This window comes from Mobula hypostoma, chromosome X2, assembly GCF_963921235.1.
Source record: "Mobula hypostoma chromosome X2, sMobHyp1.1, whole genome shotgun sequence".
In the NCBI taxonomy this organism is placed as follows: domain Eukaryota; kingdom Metazoa; phylum Chordata; class Chondrichthyes; order Myliobatiformes; family Myliobatidae; genus Mobula; species Mobula hypostoma.
This window is the reverse complement of record NC_086129.1, coordinates 17,535,802-17,553,817: the sequence shown is the minus strand read 5'-3', so window position 1 is coordinate 17,553,817 and position 18,016 is coordinate 17,535,802. Positions and strand designations below refer to the sequence as shown.

At 42.3% G+C, this 18,016-nt stretch overlaps 1 protein-coding gene across 6 annotated transcripts in view; it reads right to left on the bottom strand.

Moving 5' to 3' along the window:
* Positions 1 to 18,016, bottom strand: part of LOC134340898 (rho GTPase-activating protein 32-like) — a 576,830-nt gene that overhangs the window by 49,395 nt on the left and 509,419 nt on the right. The gene's annotated exons all lie outside the window — the stretch shown is intronic.

The window sequence follows — 18,016 nt, the reverse complement described above, 5'->3', positions numbered from 1 at the left end:
AATAAAAGATGACCTGATTTCCAAAAGGCATAAAGTTAAAGATGACACATTTCTTTAATACTTTAAGCAAGAAAACTTTTTTATTTCCATCTTTTACAATTTCAAAATAATAAAAAAGGAAAAGAGCCCGATGCAGAAGTTTGGGCACCCTGCATGGTCAGTACTTAGTAACACCCCCTTTGGCAAGTATCACAGCTTGTAAATGCTTTCTGTAGCCAGCTAAGAGTCTTTCAATTCTTGTTTGGGGGATTTTCGCCCATTCCTCCTTGCAAAAGCCTTCTAGTTCTGTGAGATTCTTGGACTGTCTTGCATGCACTGCTCTTTTGAGGTCTATCCACAGATTCTCGATGATGTTTAGGTCGGGGGACTGTGAGGGCCATGGCAAAACCTTCAGCTTGCACCTCTTGAGGTAGTCCATTGTGGATTTTGAGGTGTGCTTGGGATCATTATCCTGTTGTAGAAGCCATCCTCTTTTCATCTTCGGCTTTTTTACAGACGGTGTGATGTTTGCTTCCAGAATTTGCCAGTATTTAATTGAATTCATTCTTCCCTCTACCAGTGAAATGTTCCCCATGCCACTGGCTGCAACACAAGCCCAAAGCATCATCGATCCACCCCCGTGCTTAACAGTTGGAGAGGTGTTCTTTTCATGAAATTCTACACCCTTTTTTCTCCAAACATACCTTTGCATGTTGCAGCCGAAAAGTTCTATTTTAACGTCATCAGTCCAAAGGACTTGTTTCCAAAATGCATCAGGCTTGTTTAGATGCTCCTTTGCAAACTTCTGATGCTGAATTTTGTGATAAGGACGCAGGAAAGGTTTTCTTCTGATGACTCTTCCATGAAGGTCATATTTGTGCAGGTGTCGCTGCACAGTAGAACAGTGCACCACCACTCCAGAGTCTGCCAAATCTTCCTGAAGGTCTTTTGCAGTCAAACGGGGGTTTTGATTTGCCTTTCTAGCAATCCTACGAGCAGTTCTCTTGGAAAGTTTTCTTGGTCTTCCAGGCCTCAACTTGACCTCCACCGTTCCTGTTAACTGCCATTTCTTAATTACATTACAAACTGAGGAAACGGCTACCTGAAAACACTTTGCTATCTTCTTATAGCCTTCTACTGCTTTGTGGGCATCACTTACTTTAATTTTCAGAGTGCTAGGCAGTTGGTTAGAAGAGCCCATGGCTGCTGATTGTTGGGACAAGGTTTGAGGAGACAGGGTATTTATAAAGCTTTGAAATTTGCATCACCTGGCCTTTCCTAATAATGACTGTGAACAAGCCATAGCCCTAACAAGTGAATTAAGGTATGAGACCTTGGTAAAAGTTATCTGAGAGCTCAAATTTCTTGGGGTGCCCAAACTTTTGCATGGTGCTCCTTTCCTTTTTTCCCCACTCTAAAATTGTACAAAACAAAAATAATACACTAATCTTGCTTAAAATGTTGAAAGAATGTTTCATCTTTAACTTTATGACTTTCAGAGATCAGTTCATCTTCTACTCACTTAACTATTCACAGTAACAGAAATTTTGACCAGGTGTGCCCAAACTTTTGCATGCCACTGTATATTAATTTCCAGGTGGCAGAAGAGCTTAGGCTACAGTACATACCGTTAAACTTTTTCAAATATTTTCCATCAAACCTAAGAATCTTCCCTATCTGTAGCTACCTCTTTCAAAATCTAGGTGGTAAGCCAACACATCCAGGAAATACCTTGGCTCTGGGTCAAATGTCTCCAAAACCATCTCTAGCCGATTCTAACTTATTTGAATTCCTCATTCTCACATGTTGCTTGCATCCGACTATTTGCAGATTTTTTTAAACCTGTGATTCCCCAGAGGTGCTGTCTGATGAAATTATTAATTCTCTACCTCACCAAATTATATTAAATTTGACATAAGCTAGTTCCTAATAAGTTCCATAAGAACATATGTTAAAGGAGCAGGATGGGCACAGTTTAATTCCTCAAGTTTTTCAGTAAAACCAAAGATGATCCATGATTGAAATCTACACCAGTTGTTCACTTTCCATGTATGCATTGACTCTCTTTCAGGACCTGTCTCCGCCAATCATAGCTTTGAATGTATTCAGTGTCTACCTCGACTGCTCTCTGGGGTAGAGAACTCCAGAAATTCACAAACCTGAGAAGTAACTCCTCTCCTCTACTTGAAATGAGTTACCCCTTATTCTGAAGCCTCTGTAGAATCCCATAGGAGAATAAGCATTCTCTCAGCATCTACCCTGTCAATCCTCCTCAAAATATTATAACTTTCATTAAGATTGCCCACCAGGAGCACATTGGAGTCGACAATGTTGTGATCTACCTGCTAAACAGAGCCGACTCCCATTTGGATAAGCAGGGCAGCACTGTGAGGATCATGTTTTTTGATTTCTCTAGTGTCTTCAATACCATACAGCTCTCACTGCTGGGGGAGAAGCTCCATTCAGTGCAGATTGGCACTTCCATTGTATCCTGGTTAATGGACTACCCGACTAGCAGACCACAGTATGTATAACTTCAGAACTGTGTGTGAGACATGGCTATAAGCAACACTGGAGCCCCACTTGACTCCCTTCCTGTTTACCCTGTATACCTCAGACTTTAGATACAATATTGAATCATGTCATTTGCAGAAATTCTCCGATGACTCAGCAGTTGTTGGGTGTATAAGGGAGGATGAATACAGGGCCCTGGTGGAGGACTTCATCAAATGGTGCAAACTGAATCATCTGTCGCTCAATATCAGTAAGGCAAAGGAGATGGTGATGGACTTTAGAAAGACTAAGCTCCCTGTTACTCTTGACAGACTTGAGTGGAGCACCAACACAGAGAGCCAGAATTGCCTCTACTTTCCGAGGAGACCAAGGTCCTTTGGAGTATGCATGCCACTCCTTTACATGTTCTACCAGTCTGTTGTCACCAGTACAATTTTCTATGTGGTGGTGTGCTGGGGCAATGGCATCAACACTGGTGATGCCAGCAGGCTCAATAAACTGATTAGAAAGGCTGGCTCTGTTATAGGACACACTGGAGGCTGTGATAGAACAGAGGACTCTACAGAAAATCTTGGCAATTCTAGACAATGTTTCTCACTCTCTGCATGCCATCTTGGCTGAGCAGAGGAGCACTTTTAGAAATAGACTAAGTCAACTGCACTGCTCCAAAAAGCGCGATACGAGGTCATTCTTACCCTCAGCTATTAGGCTCTATATTGAGTCAACCTATAGCCAGTGAAGAGATAACCCACTCCTGTTAGATTGTTTGCGGTAACTTATCTTTGATTCTTTCTACTTCCCTTGTAATATTTATATCTGTGCATTTGTAATGTCACTATGACACTGTAATTTCCTTTGGGATCAATAAAGTATCTATCTATCTATCTAAGATAGTTTCTCATTCCTCTATACTAACTACAGATGTAACCAGTTCAAACTTCTTTCATACATCAGCCCTCTCACCCGAGCAATTAACCTGTGAACATCTGCATCATCTCCAATGTATGCACATCTCTCCATAAATACAGACCAAAACTGTGCTTAGCATTATCAACAGAATTATACTGCATCATATTTTTATACTCCATTCTTCTCACAGTAATGACAAACATTCTTAATTATTTGCTCTGCCCAGAGGCTAAAATTTTGTGTTCCAGATCCCACTGTACGTCCACATTCTGTAGTTTCACTCCAATTAAATAATCTGAGTCTTAATTCTACTTACACAACACAGTCATAGTCATACTTTATTGATCCCGAGGGAAATTGGTTTTCGTTACAGTTGCACCATAAATAATAAATAGTGATAAAACCACAAATAGTTAAATAGTAATATGTAAATTATGCCAGGAAGTAAGTCCAGGACCAGCCTATTGGCTCAGGGTGTCTGACCCTCCAAGGGAGGAGTTGTAAAGTTTGATGGACACAGGCAGGAATGAATTCCTATGAGGCTCCGTGCTGCATCTCGGTGGAATGAGTCTCTGGCTGAATGTACTCCTATGCCCACCCAGTACATTACATAGTGGATGGGAGACATTGTCCAAGATGGCATGCAACTTGGACCGCATCCTCTTTTCAGACACCACCGTCAGACAGTCCAGTTCCATCCCCACAACATCACTGGCCTTACGAATGAGTTTGTTGATTCTGTTGGTGTCTGCTACCCTCAGCCTGCTGCCCCAGCACACAACAGCAAACATGATAGCACTGGCCACCACAGACTCGTAGAACATCCTCAGCATCGTCCGGCAGATGTTAAAGGACCTCAGTCTCCTCAGGAAATAGAGACGGCTCTGACCCTCCTTGTAGACAGCCTCAGTGTTCTTTGACCAGTCCAGTTTATTGTCAATTCGTATCCCCAGGTACTTCTAATCCTCCACCATGTCCACACTGACCCCCTGGATGGAAACAGGGGTCACCAGTACCTTAGCTCTCCTCAGGTCTACCACCAGCTCCTTAGTCTTTTTCACATTAAGCTGCAGACAATTCTGCTCACACCATGTGACAAAGTTTCCTACCGTAGCCCTGTACTCAGCCTCATCTCCCTTGCTGATGCATCCAACTACGGCAGAGTCATCCGAAAACTGAAGATGACAAGACTCTGTGCAGTAGTTGAAGTCCGAGGTGTAAATGGTGAAGAGAAAGGGAGACAAGACAGTCCCCTGTGGAGACCCAGTGCTGCTGATCACTCTGTTGGACACACAATGTTGCAAGCACACGTACTGTGGTCTGCCAGTCAGGTAATCAAGAATCCATGATACCAGGGAAGCATCCACCTGCATCGCTGTCAGCTTCTCCCCCAGCAGAGCAGTGCGGATGGTGTTGAATGCACTGGAGAAGTCAAAAAACATGACCCTCACAGTGCTCGCTGGTTTGTCCAGGTGGGCGTAGACACGGTTCAGCAGGAAGACGATGGCATCCTCAACTCCCAGTCAGGGCTGGTAGGCGAACTGGAGGGGATCCAAGTGTGGTCTGACCATAGGCTGGAGCAGCTCCAGAACAAGTCTCTCCAGGGTCTTCATGATGTGGGAGGTCAATGCCACTGGTTTGTAGTCATTGAGGCCACTGGGGCGCGGCGTCTTCGGCACAGGGACGAGGCAGGATGTCTTCCACAGCACAGGAATCCTCCGGAGCCTCAGGCTCAGGTTGAATACATGGCGAAGTACTCCACATAGCTGAGGGGCACAGGCTTTGAGCACCCTGGTATTGACACCATCCGGTCTTGCAGCCTTGCTTGGGTTGAGACGTTTCAGCTGCCTTCTCAGCTGTTCAGCTGTGAAGCCCACCATGGTGGTTTTGTGTGGGGAAGGGGTATAGTCATGAGAGCAGGGTGGGGGACTGTGAGGAGGGGTAGGAGGGGAGAGTGGAATATGTGTTGGTTGGGGGCCGACAACAGATGGCTCATGTGTGGGATGGGCAGGGGCCACAATGTCAAATCTATTAAAGAACAGGTTAAGTTCATTGGCCCTGTCTACACTGCCTTCTGCTCCTCTGTTGCTCGTTTGCCGGAACCCAGTGATGGTCCTCATCCCCCTCCAGACCTCTCTCATGTTGTTCTGCTGGAGTTTCCACTCAAGCTTCCTCCTGTACCTGTCTTTAGCCTCCCTGATCCTGGCTTTCAGGTCACTCTGTATTGCCCTCAGCTCTTCCCTATTTCCATCTCTAAACGCCCTCTTTTTAGCGTTCAGGATGTCCTTAATGTCCTTTGTTACCCATGGGTTGTTATTTGAATAACAAAGGACAGTTCTTGTCAGAACATTGCAGTCCACACAGAAGTTAATGTAATCAGTGATGCACTCTGTGAGCCCATCAATATCCTCTCCATGTGGCTCACAGAGTGCCTGCCAGTCTGTCACCTCAAAACAACCCTGGAGCACCTCATAAGCCTCCTCCAACCATTTCCTCACTGTCCTCCAGGTTGCAGGTTTACTCTTCACCAGAGGCACGTAGCAGGGTTTTAGATGCACCAGGTTGTGATCTGACCTTCCCAGTGGGGGGAGGGGAGAGGAGCTGTATGCATCCTTAATGTTAGCGTACATCAAATCCAGAGTCCTCTTCCCTCTGGTTGTACAGCTCACATACTGCGTGAAGTTGGGCAGTGGTCTAGCCATGGTAACATGGTTGAAGTCACCCGAGATGGTAATGAGGGCACTCGGGTGCTGGGTTTGTAATCTGACTATGACGGTGTAAATGATGTTACACGCCGACATCGGGTTGGCAGAGGGAGGGATGTACACAACAACCACAACTGCATGCAAGATTTCCCTTGGCAAATAATATGGCCGGAGTCCAACAGCAAAAAGTTCAATATTCGGGCTACAAACACGTTCCTTGATCGTAATATGCCCAGGATTGCACCATCTGTTGTTTACCAGAACCACAAGCCCCCCTCCTTTACGCTTACCGCTCTCAGTACAATTCTGGTCAGCTCGAGCGGTCTGGAAGCCCTCAATGGAAACGCTTTGATCGGGTATGTCCTCGTGCAGCCACGTTTCAGTAAAACACATGACACTGCTCTCCCGAAATGTTCTCTGACTCCTGACAAATGCCGTCAGTTTGTCCATTTTATTCCCAAGCGATCTCACATTTCCCATGATGAGAGAGGGGAGACACGGCTTATAACTTCTCTTCTCCATAAGCCTCTGTTGTCTCGACCCGGTCCTCTTCCCTCGCCTTTTTGATCCCCCTCTGCATCCTCTGTGTGTTTTCCTCCAGATTTCAGCCGGGATGTCCGCTGCTCTGTTCGCTAAACCAGCGGGCACAAGCACAATCAATTGGTCCCTGGAATAAACAATGCGGCCATCCTGCTGCCACGCTAACGAGACGTGTCCGAATGTAACTATTTCCAGTGCTAAAAAAACAAGTAAAACTCTCTCCACCAGCATGTTAGAGAGGGTGCAGCTTCAACGTGTTACCGAGAGAAAAAAATACAACAAATAACTAAGTTAAAAAGTTTAAAAGTAAGAAACTACGGAGCAACTGTAACAGACTGCATGCACGACCGGTGCATGCGCAAACACCATAACATCTTTAGAAACCTAGACGATAAGCTTTGAAATTTTGCTAAATCTTTCCAGCTCCCTTTCCTTAAACATACATCTTTCACAAACTGTTTTAGCTATCCTTTTGAATACTCTTTCACTGTAATTTTTTTTGTTGATCACACTTCTGTGAATTGCTGCACAAAATTTTCTATAACAAACTATAAAAAGACCGTATGATGTTAAGATTTAAACCCCTGAAGTGAAACAAATGGGACACATTTTCCCTCATTCCTATCAGTTTCCTTGGATCTTGGAATGCGACAATGGTGTATGGAAGTGCAGTAGCTGGGGAAGGTACTGTGGAGAAATCTGGGCTGCATAGCACTCCTAAAGCAGGGGCTAAATCAACCGGGAATCTTTGAGGTATTACTGAGTGATCTAGAAATAAATCATACATTATTAGACTAAAAGGAGGACACTTTGAAAATGTAACAGCAGCATTGGACAGAGTCACCATGAGCTGATGAAAGGGAAGTCATATATAACAAATTTGTTTTCGGTGGATGTAGCCAGTGGAATAGTTTAGCAAAAACAAATTGACATGGTATATTTTGGCTTCCGGAAGGCCACACAGGAGATTATCAAATAAAAATTGAGCACAGAGACCTAATGGGTACTATACAAGCATGAATGGAATTTTGCAATTAGATGAAAAATAGTTGGAATATGTTTGTTAAATAACCGATGTTTGAGAACTAAGCAACTCGGGTTGCTTTACCTGCTCGACTCCTTGTCACATCTTCCTGTCACAAGTACAAAGCAGAAATACTTGCTGCCTGACTGCAAGACCAAATCACCACTCCTTCACAGTGACCTGTCACACGACAGTGGTCTTGTGGAATACCATGGTCACAACACGGCAGAATAATGACTCAGAGCCTGGGGAATTTCAGCTAGTTGGCAATAGCAAGATTGCAGGTGACTCAATTTATGGTTAGGTTTTAACACAAGGGACCTGTTGAATATTTCCAGGACAGTATGTTTCACTGCAGGGATGTGAGCATTGAAAGATCTAAGAGAATGGTCCTGAGGTTAAAGGAAGAAAGAAACATCAAAAAATTGCCATTCAGACAATCATGCTTATGTCAGTCTGAAAGCACTACATAACCAAATCCCATCTTCCAGGACTATATCTTCAGTTTGTCAGATCATGGTTCAGCAAGGTCACGTCTAAGTACTTCCATGATTGCAGCCTCGACTATCCTTTCAGACTGGAAGTTCCAGACTCGACCACCCACTGGATGAAAACATTTTCCCTAATTTCCCCTCTGATTCTTTCTTAGATTTGACTATTAGTTCAAGAGCAACATATCCTCAGGTGTCTCCTGAACTGCCATGTGCGCACAGTGACACATAACCATCGCTATTTTATTGATACAGTAAAAAGTTTTTAAAAGCAGCAGTTGGCTGTTTTAAGTTGGTGTTTGGTTCTGGATGAGCCATAAGATCATCTTTTTAATTGTTGACGATCCACAATTCATCTTTTTGTTGGCAGGGCTTGGCTGTATTTACAGCTGCAATTTGTCTTGATGGAGAGGGGGCGGCTGGTGGGAACAGAGGAGAATTTGAAAAAGTTGGAATTGACCCTGTCCTTCAATTCAATTAGCAGTTGAAGTGAACTGTACAATCAGAAAGGGACTCAGATTCAGCTGAGTTAATTGTCATATACACCAGGGTGCAGTGAATGCAGAAGATCATTGTGGTCAGCGGTCAGGGTAGAGCCCACTATTGAAACCTGCTGTTCATGAAACAATCAGCCTTGTGGATGACCATCGCGATGTCCGCTGTTGCTCAAGTTCCAACAGCCAGAACTTGAGCTCATCCAGCTGGAGACACTTCCTGCACCTGTCTGTGTGGGACACTTCTTGCATTTACAGCTTAAAACAATCAATAAAATTATTTAAACATATGTTCAGTATCTACCCTTGTGACACACTAGCAAGCCTGGAACTGATTAGATAAAGAAACTGCAGAACAAATAAATATTTTAAAAATAAACCTTGAAAAAAATACTGTGAATGATTTATGAATGAAAAAACAAATGTAAAAGCAGATTTTATTTACATGACTCACTTATACAATAAAAACAGAACATTACGTGACTATATTTGTATTGTGGCAAAAGTGGATGCTTCGATCCGCTGAGAACTTGATAAGACCACAATACGATAGTTGCCAAGCATCAGGATGGAGAGACCCTGGTGCGAAAATGGGTCTTTTAGCTGGCCGGTTTTGATAAGCTTACAATTGTAAACTACTTTAATAGAGCAATTAGGACAGAGGTTGAAAACGTTTTACTTGACTCCACACCTTCCATTCAAATGTCTAATAGTCCCTATGTCTTATGGTCTTACAGTAGGATCCGGGATCATCCATGATGGAAGGGCGGAGCAGACTCGATGGGCTGAATAGCCCAATTCTGCTCCTGAGGTCTTAAATATCAGTTGAATCAATGTATAATCAATATTTTCTCAACAAGGCTGTATAAAAGATCACTGTGGCCACTGGGCCTTCAAGTTCACAGCCAGCAAAATCAGTTACACATTATTAGTTTCAGCAGAACAAGGAGGGTGCATTCCTTTGCCCCATCAGTTATATCCATAGTTTATGAAGTAATACAATAAACTAGGGACTTCTGATGGAGCCAACTAATTTCCTGTCTGTCTATCCCTGCATGCATCAAGGTTTAGTTTTTTTTAATTGTTTGTAGAATATATCAGTGATTTAGCCATGATTAATAAGCTTCCAGATAGCACTATGGTTGTGCAATTGACAACAGGGAAGAATTGTGCAAGCTTCAGGAAGATGTGACAGGTAAGAAAGATACGAGTGCAATTCAAGGCAGCTTGGTAAGAAGTAATGCAAGCCAGACAAGGCCTTGCACAATAAAAGGTAGGATGTCTAAAAACCTGGGGACCCTGGTGTACATGTCCACTGATCCTGAAAGGTAGCAGTGCCGGTAACTAATTTGATTTAGAGTACAAATTGCCAATCTGTTGGGACTGCAGCAAAATACAGCAAAAAGATTTTTGTCGTGGCAATTCAGAATAAATGTATCTAAGCAGTCAGTGAAGGCAGTGTGAGACATCTGATCCACCTGATGGCTACTTTCAGTTATCTACGGACTTGTACCCTAAGGTCCTTCTGTCCATCAAAAGTCCTGAGGGTTCTACCATCTACTATGTACATCCTACTCTTATTTGCCCTTCCACAATGTATTATCTTGCATGTGCAAGGACTAAATTCACCTTTGCTATCATCATGCTTCAACAACCATCCTTGCTACTTGCAACATTGTTATCTGCAAGCTTCATTATCATACTTTGTACATTCATATCCAAATAGTCAAACATTAAGGATTCCAGCACAATCTCACAGAAAATCCTACTCTATGTATGCTCTGTAGCTTTACTCACCCTTAGAATGCAGTTTCTCTGAAAAGACCATTACACTTATTATGTTTTAATCTTTTTTGCTTCTTGCTTTTCATCACTTCTAGAGAGGTTATTCCTATCAGAACCCTCTGGTTCATTTTCCAGCTCCAGCACTCACTACCCTTCAGCTGGAACCTTACCATGCACCCTGTCCTTTCACCTCTTCTATTTTCACTTCATGATCTGACAAAACAGGGACGAGGTGACTGCTTTGTGGAGCCCTCTATTCAATGTGCAAGTTTAACACTGACATCACTCTGACCTGTAGTGTTCCATGGTACCTCAGTGTAAACTCAAGATACAGTACCTCATCTTGTGACCAAGTTTATGTCAGCCTTCAGATTAAATTCTGAGTGCAATAATTTCACATAACCTTCACTTCCAGGGCTTTAATTAAGCCTTCTATCATCAACAATATTTTCTTTTGGTAATTTCATATATCGTTCTACTTCTCTCAGTTACACCTTCCTAAGACTAACATTTTGTTTCTTTTCTCATTATTGGCAAAGAAACACATCCAACTTTACTCATCACAGACCCTTTCCCTGCATGTGAACACTAGTTTAGCTTTAACTAACTCTTCCACTATTAACACTCTATGGATGCAGTCCAACCAGCTGGCTTATTGGGTATTTTTTCATATTCCATTCATTCTTCAAAAAATGTGCAGTCACACTGAGGATATTCTCGATGGAAAGGGAGTGAAGTAGTTGATATGGTTTAGAGCACTTGGTCCATTAAATCTTTATTGAGTACAGGTTTCCCCCGCCATCCGAAGGTAGAGCATTCCTATGAAACGGTTCGTAAGCCGGAAAGTCGTAAAGCGAAGAAGCAATTACCATTTATTCATATGGGAAAAATTTGTGAACGTTCGCAGACCCAAAAATAACCTACCAAATCATGCCAAATAACACATAAAACCTAAAATAACAGTAACATATAGTAAAAGCAGGAATGATATGATAAATACACAGCCTATATAAAGTAGATATACTTCTCTACAATCATTGCCTGCACTGTTCTCCGTAGCGAAAATCTCACGCAAGCGCTGTCAGCAAAAACACGGCACAAGCGCTCTCAGCAAAAACACGGCGCAAGCGCTCTCTCCAGTAACCTTTGAGCTATGAAGCTGCCAAATCGTTCCAAGTAACGCATAAAAATATACAGCCTATATAAAATAGAAATAATGTATGTACAGTGTAGTATCACTTACTGGAATCGGGAAGACAGCGCCGAGCACACTGATGATGGTGTGTTAGGTTGAGTCGTCGGAGGTTGGGATGGTGCAGTGGCCCCCACCCTCCAGGCAGTGAACCGATACCGATCCGCGAAGCATGCAGTGGTGCAGCAGTGGCCGGGACGCACCCAGCGCATCTTTAAGAAAAAAGCCGAAATCGCCTCTGATCCGGGCTGACATTTACGCATCGGGTGGCACCTAATTAGTTAGCTTGTTTATTTCGGCTTTTTTTCTTAAAGATGTGCTGGTTGCACCTTGCTACCGCTGCATTCTCCGCGGCAATGTATCGGTCCGTGGCCCGTGGGTTGGGGTGGTGGGACACTGGGGTGTCGTCTGTTTCCATCAGGGCAGGCAGGTCATCTTCTTCTATGTCTGCCTGCCTCGATGTCCAAGGTCGAGGTTCGTCGTTTGCTGTGGCTGATGTGGAAGGCTTGAAAAATGACAGTATGCTTGACTGCTAGCCTCGCACAATTTTTCTATCATACAGTTCTTTGTAAGCACTCAAACCATCCTGCAAATATGCCCGAAACCGACGTACCCTTTCAAAATTAAAGTCGTATTTTATCATTGCAGCGAAAATCTCATGCAGTTGCTTCACGTTCAGTTCCTGGACGAGTTCGCTACTGCATTCGGTTTCAATTGTTATCCTTTCCTCTTCCAATTGCATCAGCTCTTCATCTATCAGTTCTTGGTCATGGGATGCTAAAACCTCTTCAACATCATCTTCGTCAACTTCCACAAGCCAAACTCACCTTGTTCACCACGATCGAAACGCTTAATTATGTCTAGTTTTACGCTAAGTGTAACACCCTTACCAGCTCTTTTAGGCTTTTCCGATACCTTAGAACACATCCTGCTAATGGATGCTCACAGGCACGTGTTTAAGCAATGCCGGCGAGAATGCCGTTCCGAATCGAGGGGAGGAGCAGCTGCTCCGGGCGCGCGCTTTTTTCACGTGCTGCCTTTTTTCGTAACAGTGAAAACACCTTCTGTTAGCGAAAACAGGTAACTAATGAAGGTCTTTCGTAACAGTGAGGTTTCGTAAAGCGAACGTTCGAAAAGCGGGGGACACCTGTAATTTGTCTTATTCCTTGCATTTTTCCCCACAGCTCTAAAAATAATTTTCCTTCAAGTACACATACAATTCCCTTTCAAAAGCTCTGATTGCTGATGCAAGTCGTCAGTGCCTCCTTTATACAAAAAAAATGTATTTTCTACTCAAAAACTCTTAGTCCTCTTAGGTATACTAAGACTACCCTTTTCTCAGCATCTCCCCTGCTCTAGGACAGAGCAAACTAGGAGCTAAGCTGCCTCACTCCTGCAGCCTCTTTAATACATGTTTAATCAGCATGACAAAACTCTACTGAATGAGCTTCTGTTCTTCCATTATCAATGCGTGTCAGAAGCAGATGCAAAAGGAACAAAATGAAACATACACTCCGTCAACCACACCACCTGGGCCCAGCACACTGTAGATCTTAGGAATAAAATGAGAGCTACAGACTTCTAATACTTGGAACCAAGAACACGTTACACTGCAAAAGAGAAGCTAATCCTCAGGGATCAGAAGCCTTTCTCACTGCTATGCACCTGCATTCACAGCAAAAAAATACATAGGGATCAGCACCCAATGCACACCCAAAAACACCTCACTGATTTGAAAGACTTCCTTGCATTGAATGACACCGAAATTAGAATTTTGCTGCTATATATGAATCACATTTGATGGATTGGGAAAAGGGTCAAGCTATTGCAGGATTTGTCACTGGAAAGGATCCAAAAAGATTATTGCAAGGACTAAAATTTGGTCATAGCCCTGATCATTTACGGAATTTCGTCAACATGTACACGGCAAATATGGAAATACCCTCCCTTCTCAATAGAGCACTTAGTTTCTCAAATCAAACCTTAAATGAAAGTGAAGTTACAGGTAAATCTAGCCTCACAGGAAAACAGACTAACAGCTGAAATATAAAGTAAGTAAAAAAATGTGCAAAAAATTTACACGTTGAGCTCCTGATGAGACTTTTACCCACTGAAAGCTAAGTGAACAGTAACTGTACAGACAAGAGATTCTACATTTGCTGGAAATCCAGAGCAACACACACACGGTGCTGGAGGAACTCATCAGATCAGGCAGCATCTCTGGAAGTGAATAGTCTGTTTATTCATTTCCACAGATGTTGCCTGTCCTGCTGAGTTTCTCCAGCATTTTGTGTGTGTTGAACAATACCTTTCTTATTTTTTGAATAATTTTTATTCACGTTATATTTCAATTGTTGAAAATTTTTGCATTGTAGAGCTTGAGAGCTTCAGTCTAAAACATCTAAACACTTGAAAATTCATGAATTGCATCAGAAATGATAAAGTAATGCTTTATCTGAAGTAAAATATTAAAAACATTCATAATGACAAGATGTCACACACTTCCAGCTCATGTTCTCTCCCCTTCACCCAGCATTCACCAGTCCTCCCCCTGTGGGTAACATATTGGCATGGATAAAAGAATAACTAACTAATGCAAAACAGATAGTAGGAATAAATGGGTCATTTTCAGACTGGCAATCAGTAACTGGTGTGGTAAGAGAGGGATCAGTGCTGGAGCCTCAACTACTTACAATCTATATTAATGACTTGGATGAAAGGACTGAGTGTACTGCAGCCAAATTTGTTGACGACACAAAGTTAGGTAAGTTGGCAATTGAGAGGAGCATATACAAATGCTCTTAAGGAATTTTGAGAGGTCACGTGAATGGGTAAGTTCTTGGCAGATGAAGTACCATTTGGGAAAATATGACGCTACTCACTTTGGAAAGAAAAATGAAAATGAAAACCCACTCTTTAAATGGAAAGAGGCTACAAAATGTTGCAGTACAAAGGGAACTGGGGGTCCCAGTACATGAAACACTAAGTACGTAGGAGTGTATAGCCTAATACAGAACTTCATTTGGCAGAATTGCACATGAGGAGGAGGGATACAGGAGTAAGATACATCAGCTGGTTGAGTGGTGCCACAACAATCTCGTACTGAATATCAGCAAGACCAAGGAACTGATTATGGATTTCAGAAAGAGAAAGTTGGAAGTACGCACACTTCATTGAGGATCAGCAGTGGAAAAGGTGAAGTTTCTGGGCATCAGCATTTCAGAGAATCTATCCTGGGCCCAACACATTGAAAAAGGAATTATGAAGGAGGCATGCCTGTGGTTACACTACAAGAGGAGCTTGCGGAGATTTGGTATGTCATCAAAAGCTCTCGCATATTTCTACAGATGTACGATGAAGAGTATTCTAATTGGTTGCATCACAGACTGCTCCATCAAGGGCATAACCCTCCTCACTATTGAGAACATCTACAAGAGGCAGTGCCTCAAAGTAACTGCACCAATATTAAGGACCCTCACGATCCAAGTCAGGCCATCTTCTCATTACTACCATCAGGGAGGTGGGACAGGAGCCTGAAAACCCACATTTAACCCTTTAAGAACAGTTTCTTTCCCTCTGTCATCAGATTTCCGAATGATCCAATAACCCATGAATACCACCTCACTATTCCTCTACTGCATTATCCACTTTTGCAACTTACAGCAATTTTTATGTCTAGCAGTGTACTGTTGCTGCAAAACAAATTTCATGCCATTTGTTAGTGATAATAAACTTGATTCTGATTCTGCAGATGCAGTGAGTAATTAAAAAATCTTATAGCAAGTTGTCTCTTATCGCCAGGGATGGGGGGAATTTAAGTATGGAAACTTTGATGCAATTTGACAGGGCATTGATATACCCAGAGTACTGCATCAGTTTTGTTATCTGTACTGTGGGTGGAACTAAAGGAAAGGGAGACATTTTTAATAAATACTGCTCTTCAGCTTTTACTGTGGAAAAAACAATGGAAGCTAAGGAAAATGGGAGAAATAAGTGATGTTGTTTTCGACCACATACAAATTAGCAGAGAGGTATTAAAGGACTTAAAGAGCATTAAGGTGGATAAATCTCCAGGGCCTGATCTAGTGCATTCTCAGACCTTGTGGGAAGCTAGGGAAGAAACTGCAGAGACATTTGCATAGATTTTTGCTTCATCTTCGGCTACAGGAGAACTTCTAGAGGAATGCAGAGTGGCTAACATGGTACGATTGTTTAAAAAGTGTAGAAATACAAGCCAGAAAACTACAGGCCAGTGAGTCTGACATTGATGGTGGACAAATTGTAGGAGGAGATTCTAAGGTACAGAAACTACCAACATATGGAGAGATAGGGTCTGATTCAGGACAGTCAACAAGGTATAGGAAGTCGTATCTGTCAAATCTACTGAAGTTCTTTGAGGAATTAATGCTGTTTATGTAGGATTTTGACTGGAAGGTCCAGAAGGGGTGATAGCGGATTGGATTCAAAATTGGCTCAGTGGTAGAATGTAGAGGGTGATGATCGAGGGTTGTTCCTCAAACTGCTTTTTGCATGGTGCTCTTTTCCTTTTTTTCCCCACTCTAAAATTGTACAAAACAAAAATAATACACTAATCTTGTTTAAAATATTGAAAAGAATGTTTCATCTTTAACTTTATGACTTTTGGAGATCAGTTCATCTTCTACTCACTTAACTATTCACAGTAACAGAAATTTTGACCAGAGGTGCCTAAACCTTTGCATACCGCTGTATAATTGCAAAACTTCCTTATTCATGTAGTCAAAGCCTCTCATTATAAAGGCTAACATATCATTGGACCTCCTAATCACTTGCTGCACCATAAGATGACTTCAACAACATGAAGTTCACCAAGGTCCTTTCAAACATCAAAATTACTCAACCGTGTCCCATTTAATAAAAGTTCAGCTTCAAATGCATCAAAGTGGATGACCTCACAGTTTCCAGTCTGCATTCTACCCGACACATCTTTGCCTGCTCTCCGAGCTTGTCATTAATCCTTGAAGTCTCTTTACAGCCTTTGTATTGGCAATCCTGCTTATTAAGTATCGTGAGCAAGCTTAGAAGTATGACATTATGTCTCCTTCGCCGAATCATGGAATTACAATATCAAATGGCTGGGCTGCAAGCACCGATCCCTCGTCACACTCTGCCAACCTGTCAAGGGCCATTTATTCCCATCCTTGTCTTTCTGTCCAATAACCAATTTTGAACCCATGCCAGTACACAAACCTGTAATTCCTTGTGCTCTAACCTTGCTCAATTTTCTTGAAAGCCTTCTAGAAATCAAATTACACCATGTCCACTGGTTTCTCAGTACATAATTTATTTGTCACATTTTCAAAGTACTCAGGTAAATTCATTTATAGGCCCATGTGATTCTGCTCAATCCAATTATTCTCTTACAGGAGTACAGTTGTCAATAAAATTCAATCTGAGATTTCAATAGCTACATGTTGCTAATGGTAAGCATTGATTTTTGCAGTGAGGACAGGTTTGTAAATCAAAGATACGTATAGAATTAATTGTATTTGTAAATAGAACTATCACAAATGACCTCCTCAGATGATGTTATGGTGAACTTTTTCAAAAATTTATTTATCACATCGGCAATCATGAATTTTCTTCAAGTATAGCTCCTTCAGTCACAGTCTGTATAACTCCCTGACCTATGGACTTCCTTGCTGTACTTCATCAAGGCCATTCCTTGAGATTCTTGTGAACCAAACTAGTGAATCTATTCATTAGATCAAGACTGCTACTTATATCATTTCTCTCAGACTTTCTCTAACTTGGCCTGCACAAAAGCACAACAGTAAAGCTCCTTCCTCGGAGTTCCAGATTCGATACTGAGCAGGACATTCCTCCTGTGACCATGTCAATTTTCTCCAGATGTTCCAGTTTCTTCCCACATCTCAAACATAAATGTGTGAGCCAGTAAGAAACATAGAAAACTTACAGCACAATATAGGCCCTTCAGCCCACAATGCTGTGCCAAACATGTCCTTACTTTAGAAATTACCTAGGGTTACCCATAGTCCTCTATTTTTCTAAGCTTCATGCACTTATCCAGGAGTCTCTTAAAAGGCCCTATTGTATCCGCCTCCACCACCGTCGCCAGCAGCCCATTCCACGCACTCACCACTCTCTGCGTAAAAAACTTACCCCCGACATCTCCTTTGTACCTACTCCCCAGCACCTTAAAACTGTGCCCTCTCATGTTAGCCATTTCAGCCCTGAGAAAAAGCCTCTAACTATCCACACGATCAATGCCCCTCATCATCTTATACACAAGGTTAATTAGCCACTGTATATTGACCCTTAATGTGAAGCTGAATCTAAGGAGTTTAGAAGTGAGTTTATGGTAATGTGACATGAATAAAATG